Source organism: Amblyomma maculatum, chromosome 2, assembly GCF_055883805.1.
Source record: "Amblyomma maculatum isolate TAMU_Amacu chromosome 2, ASM5588380v1, whole genome shotgun sequence".
NCBI lineage: Eukaryota > Metazoa > Arthropoda > Arachnida > Ixodida > Ixodidae > Amblyomma > Amblyomma maculatum.
Genome location: NC_139345.1, coordinates 180568398 through 180591248, shown reverse-complemented (window position 1 = coordinate 180591248; position 22851 = coordinate 180568398). Strand labels below are relative to the sequence as shown.

The 22851-nt window shown below is 44.1% G+C and overlaps 1 long non-coding RNA gene across 1 annotated transcript; it reads right to left on the bottom strand.

Moving 5' to 3' along the window:
- Window positions 1–16179: 16179 nt before the first annotated feature.
- LOC146200540 (uncharacterized) lies at window positions 16180–22070 on the bottom strand. The gene is made up of 2 exons (XR_014705253.1): window positions 20826–22070; window positions 16180–20258 (listed from the first exon to the last, which is right to left on the bottom strand). It is a non-coding gene; the product is annotated as an uncharacterized LOC146200540 (long non-coding RNA).
- Window positions 22071–22851: the final 781 nt, after the last annotated feature.

Below are 22851 nucleotides of genomic sequence, written 5' to 3'. Positions count from 1 at the left end.
CAATAGACTTTTTGTGCAATTTTTTCTATGGGCTTTTTGTTGTCAGTTTGCAACGTTCACGAACAATTAGCGTGTACTGTTCATGCTGACCCATGTTTTTAAGTAGTTTTAGGCACAAATGATAAGAGCATGATGTAACAATTTCGTTATGAATTTTTGGTCTCACTTGTAATCAACTATTGGCCACATTCTGCAAAGGGAAATATAAGAGCAGCATGCAGTTGCGCGCTCGTTCATGTTATATAAAAGTACATATTAACGGTGCACACTTAGCTCAAGCTTCGCAACACAGTCAAAATATGCCCTAAAAACTTCATGATGGCAAAGCCTCCACTAATAATGCAAATACATCGTTGAATGTCAATCAGAATCCGTAATGGATCAGCTTCTGTATGTCGCAGAAGGTAACTTTAGTGGTAGGACATATTTTATATTTATCATAAAACAAGTTCAGTGAGTCATCATACTAACAAACAGGATCCTAGATTGAACCTACCATGTAGGGCAGGACAGAGCTTTTTTAAACCAGTTCCAAAGTTCACTATATATATGCTTCAGGGTCTGACATTCTGCCCAAGCATAGGTATTTTTGCCCGTAGCTTTTTGCCGCAAAATGAGGTGCAGTCTGTATTGGAATCCTCCACCGCTGTATGTCTTTGGAGAATTTTACTGTTATTTTTTTCTTTTCCTTCCTTTCTTAGTGGACACCATGCTAAAATGAAGTCACTTTAAACATTGAGGGGTTCTAATAATCACGGATTGATCCCACGCATACTATAGAGTTAACACGCATAGCAAAAACATTCGCGTATGAAAAAAAAAGAAAAAAAAAACAAGATTGCATGCGTCTTCTAACGGCGACTCTTCTTTTCAAAGAAGCATTCGGCCGCCGCCTTGCCCCTGTCCGCATCCCACTTCCCCCGTGCCCCGCGAAAGGCGCCAGCATGTCCGGAGAGGTCGAGGGTCGCTTCCTGTCGGCTGGGGGGAAAAAAGGGGGAGGGAGGAGGGGTTGCTCCCGCTTGGTCTCCGCTCTCTGCCTTCACCGTGGTTTGTTTTCACGGAGATGACCTTGGCTTCAGCAGTCGCGCAGCGGGGGTGGCGGCTTTTCACCGAAGCTGTTCTTCTGCGCCCCGTTTTCTTTGCACGCAGACGCGGGTACGCTGAGTGCGGCGATGTGCCAGTTCAGTTGGCGTTTTCCCGCCACCGTGGTCGCATCTTGCACTGTGAACGAAGCACCGTATGTAGGTTTTTCGCTGGTGATTATCACGAAGATCGTTTTGTTCAAAGTGGAGCGCGAACGTACGAATTTAAGTCTTCGGAGGACTACGCTCTTGGGCGGCAGCTTCTGCGCAAGGAGGACGTGTTTAAGAAGTTCAACAGTCCCAGGCATTTTGGATTCTAGGCGAAAAGCCGGCGCGGGCGGAGGGAGCGTCTGCACTTTGGTGAGTGTTTTACTTTTTCCTATTCGTGTTTGTGCCAGTCTTGTACTGTGTGTGCTACAAGGTGAAGCCCGCATGTAAATATTTCTAGCAGACAAACCAGCCTCGTCGGAAAAAAAAGGAGGGGGAGAGAGAGAGAGAGAACGAGGCTTGTCTCTACGCGGACGCTGGGGCCGATGGAACGCCAGCTGGAATGGCGACATTTTCTTTCTTTTTTTTAACCGGTGACCGTTTTTGACGGATTGTTCGGCACAGTGCTGTACTCTTTCGATACGCTACTCGCGCTGAGACGGACACATTATCGAGATCATAATATGCCTCTGTCACACATTGTGGATTATTGAATCTGTGCAGCTCCGCCATTTTTGCAGTGTTTGTTTTTGTTTCCACTCATTTTAGTGCCTATAGTTGGTAATTTTGCTTCAAGTTTTCTGGGTAGTAATGCTTGTGACCTGCGCTTTGCTATTTATATTCACAATGGGATCTTTGACGGCAGCATATATTGTTTATTAGGGAGAAATGAACGATGTGGTAGTGCTGCCGAGCTGTGGAGGCGGCGGTCGATGCCGTCTAAGCAGTGAAAGACAGTGACAACTCATTTTAGACAAGAAATTTCTTGAGCTATGACGTGGAGCAGCGCACAAATGCCTTTGCTCTATTTTTAGGTTAGTATATACCGCAACTTAATTATGATTTATATTGTTCATTTCAGCATCACATGCGAGGAGTTCCCGGACGTATCAGCGTTTTACGCAAAGAACAGCCTGGCGTCATACCTTGCACATGAATTGAAATAAAGCAAATAAACAACCCAGCTCATGTTATGGGTTCACCAAAGATGCATATTTTTTCTTTCTCATTAACGCGCATTTTTTATTCTGTGTTCCCTTTCCGCTGCGGATTAACAGAAAATGCTGCGTGATCAACGGTTAGCCAGGAGCAGGCACGAGGTGGTTTACATTAATGCAAAAGTAGCACAGCACACATCCTTGCTGCGGTCAGTCAACACATTCTATGTTCTGCTCGACCAATCAACAATTTAGTCAGTTTAGTGTAGGTTAATGAGTGAGTAAGTATAATGGGGCTTAAAAGATCAAGATCTGTTTTGTTCTTTTATGCCTCACTGTGCTTATCATTAACCAGCACTGATCAGACAGGATTGTTGATTGGTCGGGCAGAACATAGAATGTGGTGACTTATCGCAGCTAGGAGATGTACTGTACTACTTTTGCATTAATGAAAATCACCCCGTGTCTGCTCCTGGCAAACCGATGGTCGTGTACTATTTTCTGTTGTTCAGGAGTGGAAAGGTAGCAGAAAATCAAAAAGCGTCACTTGCAGAGTTTCTGAAGCATTTGAGCCTGAAATCAACAGAATTTCAGTTGCGCGAATTCCAAAAGCGCTCTTAAGAAACACATGGGCCACTATTTCATAAGCGCTCAACAAGAGGTCAACACTGCATCATCCAAAATGTTGTTGATTATCGACAGACTTTCAACAGCGTGTATTGACACAACGCTTTCGAATTTCTATAGAAACCCTACATGCATTTTTGTAAGGGAATACTGCTGTCACTCCTCTAAAGTCTAGTATTCAAAGCGTTTCCATCTGAATGGTCTGAACCTACGCAGTAGTGACTATATGGCTATTTATTTGTGCTTAAAATGTTTAACTTCCTGCTTTTATTTTGTAAAATAACTTTGTTCTTTTTTAAGGTAACTTTTCATCACGATTCTAGAGGACCTTTTCATCGCTCATATTAGGTGATGTCGCTCGCAGTAGGATCTGGCGCGCCTTAAGGTCCCTATAAGTGTGCTTTAAGGTTTTCTTACTGTCGTGAGTGGACGCCATATAAAATTTAGGAAACGTATCAATGCAAAGGCATGCGACAACAAGACACGAGAGAACACGAGAGAACACGACGTGACACAAGCGCTTCTTTCTCTTCGTGTTCTCTTGTGTCTTGTTATTGCGTACCTTTACGCTTTTGCGTTTTCTAATTTCGATATGCACCAACTCGCCCAAAAAGAAGTTCACATGGACGGCATATTTGAGAGCCACTCCGAAATCAGGGGTGTGTATTACGGAACTTGTTCAGTCATAAAGGCGTTTAGCTAAGAAGGCAAGCAATGTCGCGATGGGGATTCGCCAGGAGGAGGAGGTGGGGCGATAACGGTACAGTAAATTTCTACGAGTACTTAGTGAGGGGCAGAAGCTCCTCATAATAAACAAACTTTGTTGACGAGCTTCCTGTAACACTTACAGACGTTTGTTAGGCATTTTAATATGTCACTAAAAGAGCTGCAGCACCACTAGCATGAAAGCTTATCCATTATCTGATTTGATGCCTTATTCATGTTTTCTGAGGCGAGCGCGTGAGAAGTCACCGGAAGTTGAACCACTCGTAAGGAAGTCGGGTGTCTGCTGTGTACGGTAATGGAAAACACCGAGACTTTGGACGTTGCATTCGCCGTGTTCAGTGCTGTTCTCGTGGAATATCCGCTATTATATCATAGAAATAAGCAAGCGGAACGCGAGCTATCTGTGCATAGTTCGGATAGCCGTTTAATCTAAGACGACCTGAGAAAGGCCGGTAGGCAGGTTTTACCCACTGACTGTAGAATGGTGCATAAAATATTACACCACACTCTCTTCCCGTTCAACTTATATAAGTGTAAGAGAGTACTAACCAAATGTGAATGCTGCTCAGGTCCTCTTTAAACCGAGTTTTTCGCATAACAAACTGCGAGCTATTGCGGAAAGCTGGACACTTATTCCTCGAACGACATCACTGATCAGAGTTGAAGGTGGCTGATATATCTTATAGCATCGACGGTTGTGGGCGGTGCTTATTGCTTTCTGACATCATTTACCTGCCCAACGTACGCTTTTACCCTCACTGTAGTTGCATTGCTACGCCAGGAAAATGATAGAAGAGGTAAAACAGGTCATATTGTGCCTCGCTTCATACCTTCTTTGTCAGATCTTTCCGTTTGTTTCTCGCCTGCAAGGCGAGACGTGATTTGGCAACAAATTGCTTCATATCCCTGAATAAAACTGGCGCATGTCCACAATAACATTTGCTGTCAAAAGTTGCTAGTTCACAAGTTCGGCAGCGGTTCAAATCTCACTAATAAGCGAAAGCCTTTATTTTATCATGACTGGCGTCAGCAGAGTGAGTGGACAGAGCCTTTAATGGTAGTGTTTCGTCAGAGAATTTCAGAAAAAATTGACACCAAATAAAAAAAAGAAAAGATTCGCGTGACTGGGTTTCCAAACCGCGCCAGAGCGGAATCATCAGCTTGCTTGGCTCATGCACGAGAGCCTACCATCGCCCCAAAGCGCACTTAAATGTGGTGCACACTTTAGTGGTGTACAAAACATCTTCCTCTGATTCCAAATGCTACATATGCTATGCAATGAACATCGTCCTCATCATAAACTTCAAACTTTGCCGCTTCTTTAATTAACCTAGGCATATATGCTATACACATAATCTATATATATTTTTTTCGAAGAGTTTGCCACAAGGCATAAGTTGAGAAAGGGGGAATGGGATGCAGGAGATAGAAAGTTAAAAGAAGGAGTGAAGTCCAGTTGTGCTTATGTATTCGGGAAGGTTGGCAGTATGGGTGAGTTCTGGCGAGGTCTGGGAGCGTAATGTTGAGTGAATCCGCCAGATAACGCGAGAATGCAAACTTACATGATGCTAATGCGTCTAGCATTGCCACAGCAGTAGCAAAGTTTAGCAGTGAAAGTTTTGCAGTACTCGCAATGTTTTTATTTGCGCTATGTATGCAGTCTACGAATTTGCGGCGTGGAAGGTACTGGTTATTTGTCCCCGAGGATATGTTTCTTTTCCTTTTGCATTGTGTGACCATTTTAAGCAAATATAGCAAACAATCTCAAATTTCTTCCACATTGCGTTCTTACATTCTAACTTGAACACTAAGGTGCTATAAAGCAACATTCTGTTTAGTGCACTCAGTCCAGCTGGGACTCCGAAATATGCACGCCGGACGCTTAGCGAATATAGCTCACAACTAACACATATTTTCCAGCGTGCGGCTCTGAAATGCCGCTAAAATCTCAACCTTGGAGAGCGTAACCACTAAAAAGGAAACAAATGAGCAGTACACGGCGCCGAACCTAACCTAACCTAACCTAACCTAACCTAACCTAACCTAACCTAACCTAACCTTTTTTGAAACAAATCACGGGAATAACATAATTGTTTGTCACAAAGACTGTACCACAAATAAACAAAAAAAAAATTTACTTCTGCACCCTGTTACCCAATTTTTGCCTGAAACTCCGCAGGCGGCTGATTGCATAGTAGATTTTGTTAATGCGTGTGAGCCTCATCAGCGAAATTCAAAACAATGCAATGTGAGAATCTGTTGTTTTGGCGCTGCAGAAAAATGTGCTACTGGAAGCATTATGAATGCTGTCCAAGTAGCAACTACAACTTTGAAAGAAAAGAATCAAGAATCGCGCTGGATAAAAAGAACAGATTTTATCTACAATGAAGGTGCACCATAGTTTTAAAGGTCGTTGTCTTCAAACCAGTTTGCACCCCAATATTTCACGCTTGCAATTTGGAAAGAAATTGTGTGCTGACGGGGCGAGAGCTTCACACAAGTGAAGCCTGGTGAGGCTAATCAAAGTAATACAGATAATCACGCAAAAATACATCGTGCGAGTATTCACAAGGAAGTTATGATTAATACGCCGCATGTCACGTTGTTCGCTTCAAGAATGAAAAAAGCCTGGTCCTTGAAAGAGAAAAGCGAAAAGCGCCATAATGAGATGTTCGTAATGCAACGTATTTACTCTGTTTCTTGCGTTAAGGCATTGAGACAATGATATGCAATAAATTATCCTTATACAAGATCGACAAGAGCTTGACTCGGATACATGGCTAAATACAGGTGCGGTGTTCATATGTTTAAAGAAAAACTTCGAACGGGGAACGATACGCGTTATCATTCATGCAAATACACAGAGGGAGCAGAAATAAACTAACATAAGCCAATAACACCAGGCGGTAATTGTGACGCTAATGAAAAAAAAAAAAAACTAACGTTAAGTTCAAATCTCGCGCAATGCAAGCGCAGTTACTGTATAAAAGAGCGTTTGAGAATGGAGGAGGGCAGAGAACTTATCGTTAAAGTTCCAAGTCTTATATCATCACTGCTATTCACGTGTGTTACACACATTTTCAAATAAAGACCTCAATCCGCTACGCAAGGAAAATCTGATTTTGAGGAGAAAGTTGCTTTGCTTTAAACAACAATGCATCTCTAAAATCCTAGAAATATAGCACAGTGTTTCAAGCTTGCTCCTTGGGAGGCGTCACATTCGAAGGCTCTCTCGAACTCGATCATGCTGAGGAGAGGCACGAGACATCGTATCCGAGAGTCGAATCCCCCATCGGCGGAGCTACAGGTCATGAGGCAGAATCTACGGAAGAAAGTTTGCTGTGCTGCGGAGGAGATTTCCTCGAAGTCGTCCTCGCCCTTATTGGAACTGTACATAACCATCGTGGCGGTATGGGCGATCTTAACAGCGCGAGCCCACGAGAACAGTTCGAGTCCTTGTTGAAGTGACATATTAGAGTTTCTCATTAGGGCACGTTGTACACACTCGACAAACCTATCGACATTCTCTTTGTACCATGTCTTCCCGCTCCTGGCAGATGGCAGACTCGCTTGAAAGAGCTCCTTGGCTAAGAGTACGCCAATAGTACCCATGTCAAACTCGAGAGGAACTCTGGTCGAGTGCATCAGAGGATGTTGTCGCACTGCAGGCGGAAGTAGAATGGCATTCAGCAGGCGAGAGTATGTGGTCTTGGCCGAGAACGATGATTCGTCGATGAGGATCTCAGTCAGGGAAGGCGGCTGTTGGAGACGTCTCGCTGCTTCGAGAGCCGTTAAAAAGGCATATTTGCGGGGAAAACTATCGGCGGTATTCATGTGATCTGCGACGGAGCTATCCATCTGCGGCTTAGGAGCCGCAAGGTCGTAGTCTACTATCAGGGTGATGGCTTTCAGAGTCGCAAGCGCATGCGTCTTATCCATCTCACCCATTCCATACTCTAGCAACTGTTGCGACGACAGCCTTCGAACGCTGTGAAAAATGTTCTTCACATGTGACCGCGTCGGTAGGAACGACCTCGTGAGACTTGAGAAAAGGTGACGCCAGCTGGGCCCCATAACGTCTTGGCTTGCTGTGAGACATAATACCTCTCCATTGTTAGAAAAGGTGCTTCTGTAGTAGAATCGGCCAACTTCAGCTAATATGTGCAGCAATATATACATAAGCCCAATTTCAAGATTCTTTGCAAGGTAGTCGACAGCTGCTCTAACTAGATCAAGTCTATGGATCCTTACAGGTGAATGTTCGTTCAGCGTGACATTTCCACGCAGGAGTGAATTGATGAACTGAAGCCAAACCTGAGGGTTTGTTTCCTGCACAAACACGGCGAATACCGATGCGTTAACCGTCTGCGTCACCGGCGAAATTCCTTTCCTCGACGAGGTTTCGCTGTCAAATACCAACAGATCGCGTATTTTGGCCTCGATCGTTGACTTATTTTTCCTGCCTTCGATCTTACTTGCCAGAAGGAGTACCTCTCGGATGTAATCAATTAGCGTGGGATTGACAGAAGCAACAGCCAGCTTATCAACTAACCTCTTGCCTCTAGCGACGTAAAGGGCCAGGCTTCCTTCGCCATGCATCACGACCTTGACGCTGAAGAGAGAGGATATTCCCCGCAGCAAGGACAAAAGAACAACCTGCCGTAGAGCGGCAGCTGTGCTTGTAAGCCGCAGAATGTCGATGTCACCTTGGTTTGCGATTACGAGTTGCTGACCATGGACATCGTGCGTGGAGGCCACGAACTGCATGCAGCCATCGTAGACGTTGACCAGGATTTTTTCAGCTTCCGAAGCTAAAAATAAGAAAAACAAAATGGAAGAATTGGGCTTGTGCTGAGGCTTGTTATTTCTCCCGCAGCCACTGCCACCATGAACGCGAGTTTCAGGAAGCGCTTTTGCTAACACGAAAAAGCTTTGTCTGAGTAATCAAAAAGAAATAGACTCGACAGCTTGTGGGAGTTTCACTGGCAACTGAGCGCTTTTATTCTGACAAAAAATGTCAACAATTTGCATTCTTCTGCCCGTTTGACAACATAAAAGCTTGTTTAACAAACGCATCGAGTGTAAAATAATATTTTATTTCTTTATTTATTCATTATTATTAGTTATGGATTTAGTTTATTCTTATACCTATAACAAGGGAGGGGCAATATTGTGAGAGGTATACGAAGTAAGAAATGCAATTTCACGCAGGTGACGCAGTATAAAGAAAAAAAATCCTGAGTAAAATACAAAACAAAAACAATGTTACAAAATATTAAATTCGAAATTATCTCGCAGTCATGCATGGCCTTTTTGTAGGTGTACGTTTACATCGTCCCTGTGTGGGTGACCTTAGCAGTGCAAAGCAACCTAATATCAGAACAAAGGAGAGGTACATATATGTAAGGGAAATAAGGATGCCGTAGAGTGCGATCATTGTAATGAAGATCAAACACGGCACATTGTCTAAACAGGACCAAAGTACAAGCGAGAATCTGCAATGTCAATTGTAAATGGCGACTTTAGAGTAAGGTACGTGGATTCTCCCGATCGATCTGGAATGAAAAGTGCTACAAGCGACACTGCCCAGAATCAAGCGTACATCTGCAATTACAGATAAAACGAATCTTTTTTTATTTGAGTTGTGATGGCACCTATATTGTTCCGCAAAATTTTAGGCTCACTGCGAGTATGACGTCTGGCTCTCTCCAAGAGTGCGAATTTCAGCGAAGTGGTGAAGTCTCGCGCCGCTTTCTCAGCCATCGTGGCGCCATCAGCGTTCTCCATGATCCAGCGATGGCAGACATGCCGGTAGAAGTCGTGGCAGGGATTTGCAGTCTTGTCCAGGAAGTGGTCCAGATAGGCTCGGGCATTCTGACACTCTACGCTGCCGCACTCGTTCTGACGGCGACGGGGATTCGTGGCCCATAGCATGATCCCAAGACCGACACACGCCAGGGCCACGATGGCTCCGAAGCCGCCGTATATCACCCGTGACTGCGTTATCTTGTCGGTAATCGTGGTGAGGGGGATGAACTCTCGCAGAGTTTCTCCACCGACTGCACCCCAGGAGAGAGCCAATGAAAGGAAGAAGAGAAACGTCGGAAACGTGAGGCAGTTACTGTGACAGATATCAACGACTGTGAAGCGTTAACTTCTGTGAACAAACAAGACCCAGTTATTTTCGAGTGAAAACGTGATGGCCCTCTGTATGTATATCCATATCGAATGGAATTTTGTACGTTACAATCAATATCAATGAAATTTGGATTTATTTGTTGGCCTTGCCTTGTTGTCAGTTTACTGCGCTGCTTAGCCGCGCTCGAGAGGCACTATGTTTTTGCTGTGATACTGTTCAATTGCAAGAATGTAGCATTCTTTTATTCTTTTTTTATTTTGAAAATTTTGTATCCCTACTCGATGTACCTAGCCGTGTTCAGGTGTAGCCGGCCTCTAGAGATTGAATTTCAAGTAAAAGAACACTTCGCTCGATTGCGAGTGAGGGAGAAAAGAATGTTTCAGAAAACCGAGATTACTGTGGACATGACAGTTGTGACTAGCTTACTTGCAAGATAAGACGTGTCAGTCAGGGCATGGACGACATAGAATGATGATCCGTATGTTGAGGTCAGTAAGTGTTTTGCACTGGTTTGCATTTATATGTATAGGGTGTTGGAAACGACTTATTGTATACTGTCACGTAGTGGAGACAATGCCGTCGGCAACAAGCGAGGAGACTTGATCGCCACAGGAATCAACTTTTTATTGGGCTGACTTGCGCCCGCCAAATAACTCAGAAACTACGTGGCGGCAATATCCACAATCGTGCTCAGAGGTCGTCGATCTACTAACCCCATCATACCAAAAACGTTCAGGTTATAGGCGGCGAGGAAACATGTAGATAAAGCCGCAAACGGTGACTAGCACAACCTAGAACATTGCAGAAATATATGCGAGTGGCCGGAATATTCGAGATACATCTGGGCGCATCTTGCGTTACAAAGAAACTGGTAAAGTTGCGTCTCGCGGCAGTGAGCATGATAAAATAAAACACATAATTGATACGCGTGCCGGAATGAGACTGATAAGGCCGAATGCCGGCTGCTGTTGAAAGACCTACTAATAAAGATTTGATTAGTTTGAGGCAATATAAAAGTAAACGTTTATCTATCGCAACGATGTCTTTCGCAGTGCTTTGTTTATCCAAAGTTTAAAAGGCTTTCACACCAGCCTGACGCATACCCTGAATTTCCGCCGGAAATAAAGCAACTGGAAAAGTGGTTAACGCCTTCATCTTACAGTGAGACTAGTACGTATAAATCAGGTAACTAATTAGGTCTCCCCAAAACACACATTCTATTATTTGCTTACACATTTTTCTGAAGACGCGAAAAAGCATAATTATCCTTGTTGGTGAGGTTATTCCCTAAAAGGGTTTGTTGGCAATAGCACAAAAATTCTCAGAGCACAGCAGAATCTGAACTGGGGAAATGCGAAATCTTCAGTGTTTCTGGTGCATACGGTACATCGCGCGTCCCTTATCTAACACAGACAGCGTTTCGTTGAACAAATTAAGTTTACCGGCGTTTATAATAGGTTTACAGGAAAGAACAGGCGCGCACATCTCACAGACTCTCTCGACAATATCTCGTGCACAGATCTCGCGCACGCGAGATTTCGACCATGATTTAAAGGCTCTCGCCTTAAAAACGATCGAAGTTACTCACATCGCACAAATTTCTTGCGCCAGGCAAACACTGCTGACTGCTTCGATTCCGCATTGGGGGACGTCGAAAATGTGAAGTGGTCGAACTGCAGATGTCCGAGGAACGCTTTAATTCAGGCTTATTATTCGATAAATTTAGCGCAAAAATAGAATATTACAACGGTTGGCAGCGTAATGATTAATCTCTTATAACTGCAATTGTTACGCTGCATAGCGCCTTACTGAGGATTTGGTATTGAAGTAAGAAGACGCAAGCAGACCAATGTGGGCTCTGAGGTCATTGCAACCAGCTTTCATTGTAAAGTCTTCACCTGTACTAGAACAATTTCATTCGTTGCAATGTATTAATCGAAAAAGCTCCTGGGAATGGAAAGTCAAGACTGAAAAATGAAATATTGCCTCCAGCTTCAGAGCTCATACGCTTTGTATCAGAACTATACGTGATAAAGCGTCAATCCCCCCCCCCCCCCCCATGTACTTTTCAAGAAATAAAAAACGTGAATGATCATCCAGTGCGACTGCCTCTACAGACCGTTTGTTTCCCCCTGCCGTAAACGCTATGACTACGAGGAGACAGATTTCACTGGTGAGTTGTATTTTCATCGATACTTGATAGCAAGCAGATCTGAAAGATAGCGAATTGAACCAGTACAGTCAGCTGTACAGATGAAGATGATTATCGCCGATAATAGCCTGATCAAACGAACATCGCCGTACCATCATCCATTACTTAGTCACTGGATATAGCTAAATAATCGTCATTCAATAAAATGCTGTGGGTACCACCGCGTGTAATATACAGGAAACTGCACCGATGGCTTTTATGTAATTGGAAAACAGTCTTTTACACTTTCGCCTCAACATTTTACTCGGTCATTTGCATAAAAACGCAGGCACCGCATCCTGATTCGCGGTATGGTTAAATAAAAGTAAACTAAAAGTATTTAGGCCACCATGAGCCCACCTTAACTATCTTCTGCTAGGCAACCCTGCAGTCAGTGCTATATGGCAGTATGGGCTCTATAGCTCAAAAAGACAGCGATGAAAAATTAGCAACAAATCACTCTTTTTTACGGCATTGTATAAGCAGGCGTATTCACTAGTCACTTGCTGAGCTTACCTTATGCGCTTGGGTTTCTTCATAGGCCTTGAGAGCGCCTGGTGATGGGTAGATGTCTTCCGGGTGTGGCGACTGGACAGCTGGGGGCAAAGCGACGTCAGGCCTTGTCAGAATTGGTGGCCCTGTAACTGACGAGGTCAACATGTGCATGAGCAGAGTGGTGAAAGAGGCTGAGCTAAATTTCTGCGTATGGTTATTCTTTAATCAAATTATCAACTTCCGTCTTACGTTTCCAGGGCCCCATATAAACTGCAGCTGTGAGTTTCGAAACGGAGGGCTAAACACGTAACAGAATTTCCTACACTAGTGTAGCCGGTGTAGGTTAAACAAATGGCCGTATTGTTTCAAAACGACAACCTAAGCGCCTCCCCAAGATGGCCTGCGGAGGATAGAGATAAGCAAAGACAGCAACAGTGGTTAGAAATAATGTAGGGTTTTTGTACACGATGCGCGTAGGGGGCGGGGCGCGTTTTGCCCACGAGAGGAAGGCGCTATAGGTGGGTGCCAAAGGGCACGCAGCTGTATGCGAGCAGCAAACCCGAACTGAAGAATCCCTGCTAAACAAAAATGGCGCGCGCGCGCACGCGCGCACACACACACACACACACACACACACACACACACACACACACACACACACACACACACACACACACACACACACACACACACACACACACACACACACACACACACACACACACACACACACACACACACACACACACACACACACACACACACACACACACACACACACACACACACACGCTTGCGCGACACTGAAGCACGAGACATGGTTATTTGGCTTTTGAAGTTATCATTATTGACTATCTATACAGATATATTTCTTGCCACTGTGTTAAAGTGCACCATAAAATAACGATGCTGCTTCGGCTTACGCTGCTCAGTACAAAATGAGCAATAAAAGTCGGAGTGCACCACATTACAAATAACATTCCCCTCTGTGGTTTTCTTCGATGACTTCCGACAGTTAAGGTTGTTATTTACTTCCCCACGGAATCTTGATATTGTTTTAAGTGGGCCGGGAAATTAGTGCGCCGTTGTGTACATGGTCCAGCATGCTTCTTAAGAATGGCCTAGCGTGTACAGTCCACAGAATGCACAAGAGTCAGCAATCGCTAACCCCTCGACCAGAACGATTAGAGCAAAAAATTTGAATATACTTTTGAGCATGGTCAGTACGCTCATATATACCGGGTGTCCCAGCTAACTTGAACCAAGGGTTACAAAATAATATATTTGAGGTAGGTCAGTGAAACCAATTGCATTCAACTGCCAGCCTCCTTGCGCACTACAGGCAATTTTTTGTTTTGCAATTGCTTAATTAGCTAATTATGTTAATTTATCTAATTTATTAAATATCGACTTTAGACCAAACATGTAAATTGGAAAGTTGTAGAGCATCTTCAGAAACCCCCATTTCATTAATTGCGATAAAGAAAGTGTCGCATGTATCTTTTTTTCCGGGCTCAGAAGAAAGCCCGCGAAATACAAATAATACCACGTGACTAGCGCATTTGTGCGCCGCGATTGTGGTGCTCTCAGTCGTAGTTTGAGCGAACGAAATCAGCTGCGGCCGCGTCTTCTTGGCCCCGTTAAAGCGGGGGCCCGATCCTCGATATTCGCCTTTTCGGCCATGTTGTGACGTACCCGTGACGTAAATATTGAGGCGGCGCTAAAACGCGTATAAACAGAAATTGATGACGAAATTTAAAAAACAAGAAAAAAAGTTACAAAAAATAACGCCGTCGTCTGCTACTTGGCGCCGATTACAAAAATGCCAACGCTGCGATGCCAAGAAGCTGAAGGGTCGGTGCGAACAGTGTTTACGCTGCATACACGCGTCGCGCGGCAGGGCAAGGCTGAGGAGATAGTGAGATACTTACGTATACATTGCGGCTGTACTGTACTATTATAGTAACGGTAGTTGCGACCACAGTGCATCATAGTACACACGCTGTCGGACGTCCACCAGCAGCTAGGCTGAGCGAACGGCGGTACTCGACGCAAACCCCACAAACAGCCGGTCGTCAAGTGTGAGCGATGCCTCACTTGAGATGCCTGCATGTTGCTAGCTGTCCGTGTTTCATTTATGGACTTAGTCGCGCAGAGCAATCGGCGAGTATCAGGATTAAAGAATTTGTTTACGACTGAGAATTGGAAGCGCCCAACAGATTTTCGGGCTGCAGTTGCCTCTAGAGAAGAGACGCACCTATCCGACGACAACGCTGGCCTTCTCAGGGTATCACTGTCGTTGGAAACTGCCTGCGGCAGCCCACCGTTTCCATCATGTTAGCAAGTCTGCTACGGCCGGGTATACGTGTCGGCTTCTGTGGCGTAGCGTGCGGATATCGGCCCGACTGGAGCGGCGTAGTGAAAACACGCATAGTGGAGAGCTCGATTAGGCCATATATCTGGCGATCTTAGCATGCGCTGACATCGGACCACCTTTAGCGTGTTAATTCCATCGAAATGCGATCGTCGTAGCTGGGCTACGCACATATTGCGGGTCAGAGAGCCGAGCGTCTATAATCATTACTGAGCCATCGAGGCGGGGACGTTTTCACGCAGCCGCAAAAATAAGCAGATAAGATTTTCTGGCAGCAATGAAAATGCAATGAAAAGTGTATCCAGATGCCCACTGGCAGCAACAGGTTAGCTTTCACGCTGATGGCATTTAATGTGCCCTGAATTAGACATAGCACGCTGTATGCACATTTCACCGCATGCAGAGTGTGTCACTCTGTTGTGGCAGATGCCTCGTTAAAATAATAATAATAAAAAAAAAAAGCTGTCGGTATTATTCTGCTTGGTTTCTGAGCATGTTGCATAAAAACATTTTATAAAAGTAGCAACACTGCTCGTCTGATGCAGGTGCACATCACACCACAATGTCACAAGAGAAACAAAATTTGTCAGGTACAGCCTAGTTCCTTTGCTACTGTTTACCAGTTTTGCACTTGCAATAGCATCCGGCACTTTCTTTCAGTGCAGCATGATTCCTCAGAGGAGAGAAGGGTGATGAGGTCGGCTAGAGATATGCCTTCACATATACTATTTGACGATCAGGAAGTGAAGGAACAGACATGAAGAGTGAATATAATATATGATGCCTAATTACAATGAGCTAGATGCAGTACGGAAACCATTTTCTTGAAGCAATTGTCAATTGAATGTAGCATTCATGCACACATTAACCAGTGCACATGCTATATACACAAAGCCCGAACCTGTTTCTGAGTGAAGCAAGGGAGCCAAAGGGGAAAGCAAGCGTGACTTTAAAGACACCGTAAGTAAAAAAGTAACAGCAACAAAAAAGAAAAACAGAAGCATGCACAGGAACAATATTCGACAAAAAGAGGCGTGAATTGCAAGGCCTGCAGCAATGTGGCCTGCAGCACATCAGGGTGGTGTTCTGGATTTTTTGGCAAAGGTTCATTAATGCCAGGTGATAATACTGTATGATTTGTATTGGCTGTGCCATCCCCTGTGTGCTCTTCCAGCAATGCATAAGGTCCAACGTGCAACTGTCTAACATCCACTCTCTACACTCTGACTCAAAAACATGCTCAAATGAACCTCACCTGAATACGGGCATAAATATGGGAATAAAGCATGAAATTTACTTTTTCGACATTCTGATTGCATATCATTGGAAAACTAAACGTGATTTAAATGAGCGTATGATTTGCAGCTAGTGCGTCTTGTATGCATGGTTCTTCCAACAGGTTGCAGTATAGCTTCTGTCCTTTATTTTGGTAAAACATGCACACTTTAAGAGACCTGCTACTCACGTAACACATTCCCTGTAGCTTTAAACAGCTCGTCGTTGACTAACAATTGGTGTATCATTTGCTTTCGGTACTTTTTGGCATTTTTTTTTACATGCACCTGACATGAAGCCTTGCTTATAAGAAAACTGAAAATTACAATATACAAAACAATACAAAATTTATTTACAGCACTGCACACTCTACAATACACAGCCTAAAATGAAAGGCTGTCACACATTCAAGTAATTACAGTATTGTTGTACTTGTACAGCTCATCGCCATATCTGAAAGGTGGCACGGCCTTGGAGACCAAAGAAGAGAAATTAGTTATACAAAGCAAGGGAACACAAGATAGGGTCAAAAACCCATTCTCCAAGTGTTTGGCCCAAGATAGCACCAGCAAAGCAAGCACCCACTGTTTTACCAATGAGTACCCAACACCACTGAGGATTGGTCCCCAAATGCTCAAACCACTAGGCTGCAACTGCAGTCAAGGGATGCTATGCGTTCCGCAGTATTACCAGTATCAAAGATTATGGAACTCAACGTCATTTAAATGGTAGTCGGCACCTGGGACAGAGCAAGTATTCCCTGATTCTGTTATGGACAGGGCAAAGGTAGTTATAGTGTGTGTAAGAATGATTTTATCTGTGCATAAATGCCTGCCACACCTAGAATGTTCCCTTTATGCAGTCTACCAAAAAGGAGAAATGTTTGGCTCAGGAAGACAAGCCTTAAGCATTATTTCAGCAAGTCACTCAGTGTGACGGCTATCAGGCAAACCAGCACAGCACTTGAAAACTTCATGCTCTAAAAACAATTGTGGGGACACGCAAGCTCAGCATTTACCCCTATGACACAACAGCTTTTATGGCTCCTGTCTGCAGACTCTCATTCGTGTGAATCGACTTTGCTACTGCTAACATCTAGTATTTATTCTATGATACATATCAGTAGCATATACCTGTAAGTTATCCAATTATGTGGAAGACCACTTGTCTAGATACCTATAAAGCCCACTCTAACCAAGCTGTACGGATGCGTTTCCATGGCCTAAGGGTTGCCTGTCTTATTACCCAAAGATCCTGCAAGGTTTATCACCTCACACATTCATCTCAAAGGTGAAGCCAGAGACATCACACTGAGTACTCGGCCATGTCACCTGTCTGAAATGTGCCCAAGATTTTCCACTCACAACGTCGCGTTTTGTGCAGAAAAGAGGCTTTAACGTTGCTGCATCAAAAAAAAAAAAAAGCAAGAAGCCAATAGCTGAACATCAACGCTACATTAGGCTCTGCTGGCTCGCAAGACATTTGACCACAGTGTCAACAGCCGAGTTATAGATGCAGCTGTGGCAGAGGCTGTACCACAGAAACAACAGATGAATGTGGTCAAGATAAAATGAAATCGCTTTGTTCACAAATTCTTCAATACATCACGAAAAAGAATGGCTCACTTATGGATAGTATGACGTCTACTGTGTTCAATAGGATTGTACCTTCAGGAAGTTATCTTTTGAATGCAATCTTAAGAATATATTGTGGTGTTCAATTTAGGCTGTACACATAGCAGACGTGCAAAATATGCAGCACATTCTGAGGGTTAAATGCAGAGAGGATTGCTGAAGCTGATATAATAGGAAAGCATAGGGATACTAGATAACATAGAAAACACATGCGACAATAGGATAGGTGTAAGTGAAACTAGCGCAGCTGTCACTTATGAGAGCAAAAAGTTATACAACTCAGTACTAGCACAATGGTACAAAATGTTGAAAAGTGATGATGAAACACAAGTTTCCTTGAAAGTGCTTCTACATAAATGAAATGAAAGTGATTGGCATAAAATTTGTGCCCCTTCCTTAAAATTCTCAATTTAAAGCTCACAAAGAACAATGAAGGCTACAAAAGCAACTAACAGAAAAAAAGTAATGAAGCAGTTATACACAGCTGCAATCATTCGATAAACATCTCGAGTGATGAAGCCAGTCTCCAGTGGCTTAGAGCATGAATATGTGAGCTTTACCAACCCTCTTTTAACATATGTGAGTGCCGGAGGGCATGTGGCAGCAGCAAGAATGTGTCAAGAAGCAAATGGCCCAGATAGCAGCCTCATAATAGAGGTATGGAAGGACTACACACAGCGCTATCATGGAGGGAGGTATTTTATGGAACAAGATATGTAGCAATGCACAAAAGGAGCAAAGCATTTTGTAGAGCTGCAGTCAAAAATTTATGAAGGACAATCTTATCAAAAAGTTTTTATTTCACTCCTGCGCTTGTGCATCATTATTGTGACTATGAGTTATATAGTGAAACATGAAATGTCAAGCAATTTATCCCGTACACAAATGAATGCATTCTTTCCCCTGCGAAGCCACCTTCAAGAACTTTTGCCAGTGGGTGCACATGCACATCAATATCACCTAGTTACAAAACAGAGAAGTCAATAGTTGCCTTTGTGAAAAAACTGAAGAATACAAAAATGTTCATTGATCGCCGAGCCACACAAATGATGCAGAGGTTAAACAGGTTATCTGGGATCTTGATTAACATCACTACAAAGCATCAGTAATTGCAGTGCAAAATGAAACTGGCAAATTTTGCAAAAGTGGAATCTAAAATTGCCAAAATGGGTTGACAAGTTGGCGGGGGCCTCATTTTCCGTGCATACAACAATGAAAGACAATGACCACCAAATAGATGCACAAATTATCCTTGGGAAAACTAGTTGATTGCTGTTCATCTACATTCAGCATATGAAGGAAGCAATAGAAAACAAGCATAAAGGCAACCAAATACAAAGAAGCACAGCTCGCTTCACTCTGCAGTTTGTGGAAAAACACAGTGGGCACCTCACATTTCACCCTAGTAGCACACAAGATAGGTGTAACGAAATGGACTCTGCTATGGTAAACGACTGCAGACACATCCACCAGGGAGCACGTATGTCAAATATTCTCACTGAAGTAGTACATCGCAGGCTGCCTGCTTGCCACAAACACCAAAGTGAATTGTGAACTGTTGCTGCCCGCATGTCCTACTCAGAATGGCACTTCTGGAGGTAGAAGGAGAACGTTTTTGTACCTTCCTGTGTTTCATTGACATGAAGCACTTGATAAAATGCACACTGAGTTTAAGCAGAACACAAAAAAGCAAAGTATACAACAAAGAATGACAGCTCTCAGCAAGGGCCACAGCACTTGTAGAATACACTCAGTATGTCTACAGATGGTAGACAAAAAATTATAGCACCAAGGAAAGGTTTGGTTTGGTTTGTGGGGTTTAACGTCCCAAAGCGACTCAGACTATGAGAGACGTCGTAGTGGAGGGCTCCGGAAATTTCGACCACCTGGGGTTCTAACATCGCACTAATGTGCACTAACATCGCACAGCACATGGGCGCCTTGCTTTTCACCTCCATCGAAAAGCGGCCGCCGAGGCCGGGATTCGATCCCGCGTCTTTGGGAACAATAGTCGAGCGCCGTAACCACTGCGCCACCCCAAAGCTGAACTTGGTTCTTGCACATGCTATCAACAAAATGTACACCAAAGAGATGGTTATATCTCAAAACCACAGAAAAAATTAAGACTTGGACGGCTTTTCAGCAGTATGCTATCGAACATGAAGCAGTAAGAATGTGCACATTGATCACTTGTGGCATATATCAAAATCATGACAGCGAGTGAAAATCTCAAGTGCAGGTGATCAAGTTGTTCCTGTCCGAGTTAATATAAATGTTGCACGTCCTCTTCCTTGTACTTGTTGATGTTCCTGCTGCGATTACCATTTGCAGGTGGCGTCAATGTCATGTGATCTGCACACACTACAAGCTGTAACGATCTTCAAAAAGAGCTGTCCATCTGCATAGCACTTCACATCTGATGTGGCCGTCCAGGGACAAGGCGTGGCCTCCCAGATTATACAAGCCTAGCAGAGAGGTTAATGATGTTGAATATGGCCCCAGGACTTCTCGACCACATGATGACTCGGATTGGAAGTGCTGCAACGGCTGCACAAGGTCCACACGATCACCTGCAAATGTTTAGTGCCTAAATTATATGCAAATAAAATATCAAACACGCATGGCACAGGAACATTCAAAATCATCAAAGCTACAAGCTAGGCTGCGGTAAAGTGTAATCTATGAATGCAAGAAATGGTCAGTGCAAAACCTAAACCTAAGTGAACCATTTCCGTAACAGGTAAAGACGGCTTGGTGGCGGAAATTGTATTGTGGCTAACTTTTTCTTTCTTTTTTTGCAATTAAGGGAACGACTTATATCAGGCGATTTCACTTGTTTTTCCTTCCTCGGTCGTCGAAACCATTAACCAAGAAATCTTGACAACTACAAGCACACTCAGATTTTTTTTTTTTTTTTTTTTAAGTTCGTGCAGTGTAGAGAAGTTGAAGAAAATTATAATGCGTCGTAGAAATATGCAGCTAAAAGCAACGCAAAGTGCTGATTAAAAATATCGGATTCGCCGCATGCGTCCTGTGAGTATTCCTTTAATCTTCAGTCATTTCCCGCCTGCGTACAACTTGAATGCGAATGACGCTGTATGAACAGTCACCTTTACAGGTTTTCTTATTGCACTTACCTCTGTGATGCTCGACGTGCTGCACCATTTCCAGCAGATTGACTGCGTTGCCCTGCTGGTCGACACCCATCGAGAAGCCCGACACATTCCGGGAGCTTGTCGCTCGGCCGAACGAATACATTTCGTGCCATCCAACATCAGAGGCGTTCACCACTGGCGATCACACCCGAAGCACCAGTAGCTCAACAGTTCAACATTCCGAGCGCAGGACAATTCTCGCCTCGGAGCTTGCAAAGCCGCCACACTACACTCCTCGTCAGATGATTGATCTGACTGTACTGACGAGCTATCTTTCAAGACAATTTGACAGCATTGCTGTGCTGCAGCAAATCCTCGATCACTACTTGCAGACGACGAACGGCACGAAGACCACTCATAAGCGTACAAGTTCTTTCTTTCCTCCATGTAAGCTATAGTGAACTAGAATATATATTCTAGTTCACTATAATGAAAGCGTACCTCCCTTCATGCCTCCCTCCATGGCCGCCGCCATTGCTGGGTTATCATAACCGCACAGACCAATGATTTCTTACCATGGGAAGAAAGGGTTTGAAATAAGAAAGCAGTTAGCGCCGTCACGCGGCCGCAAGCTTCTGCCCCCATTACAGATTGTCTCAAGCGTCCTTTATTTCATACGCGCTCATTATTTGCCTTTCTATTGCGTTTAAAAGCCATGCAAGGTGTATATAAAGTTATCCTTTTACTTTTAATAACAAGCTAAGAAACTACGGTAGGCTAACGGCTGCATAAATCAGCTTGCCTGTCGCCATAGTCTCATTAGCATAATTCGGGCACCTCGCCACTCGGCGAAATTATGGCGGCCAAACGTCAGCATTTTCGGTAATGGCGGCACATCAGTTACGTCATGACGCGTCAATTTGACGTAATCTAAATATGCCTGCGTATCACGTGTTTCACGTGACATAGCTCCAGCCAATCAAATTTGAGCATCCGCTCCTTCCCAGTATGCCATTATTTTCATCACATTGGTTAATCGAGCGTAAGTGTTCTCCAAACCACCATCAGTAACTTTGCTTCCACTCCAAAATCATTCGTATTTGTCATCCAGGCAACAAGGATAGCTCCGGTTGAAATCAATTTTCACGGCTACGTCATTTTGACGTAACCGCTAAAAGTGCTTGCCTCAACTGATGGTTTCGCGCCACAAGTTTGAAGCACGTGACTCTTTTCAGAGCCAATCAGAAAGACAATATGGCGCCGCCAGGGGAAGGCGAATATCGAGGATCGGGCCCCGGCAGGCCGATATGCCTGCGATGGCTTCTTCGCCCGCGTCAGACAGCCGGCCCACGTGACGGTGCAGTAGCAGCGAGAGATGTAGGCTGCTGCGGTGCGCAGGCCTGGCCAAAATCGCGGTGGCGACGGGCGAGATCGAGCTCGCTCGGACCATCGCCAACATTTCTGCCTGCCGCTGCAACGGGACCATCGGGTCACGGCCGCAGCTTATGTCGTTCGCTCAAACCACAACTGAGAGCACCACAATCGCGGCGCACAAATGCGCTAGTCACGTGGTATTATTTGTATTTCGCGGGCTTTCTTCTGAGCCCGGAAAAAAAGATACACGCGAGACTTTCTTTATCGCAATTAATGAAATGGGGGTTTCTGAAGGTGCTCTACAACTTTCCAATTTACATGTTTGGTCTAAAGTCGATATTTAATAAATTAGAAAATTAACATAATTAGCTAATTAAGTAATTGCAAAACAAAAAATTGCCTGTAGTGCGCAAGGAGGCTGGCAGTTGAATGCAATTGGTTTCACTGACCTACCTCAAATATATTATTTTGTAACCCTTGGTTCAAGTTAGCTGGGACACCCGGTATATATATATATATATATATATATATGTGTGTGTGTGTGTGTGTGTGTGTGTGTGTGTGTGTGTGTGTGTGTGTGTGTGTGTGTGTGTGTGTGTGTGTGTGTGTGTGTGTGTGTGTGTGTGTGTGTGTTTGTGTTGAGTCATGCGTTATCACTAGCTCCTGTATCTCGACACAGGATTTACACCCTCGT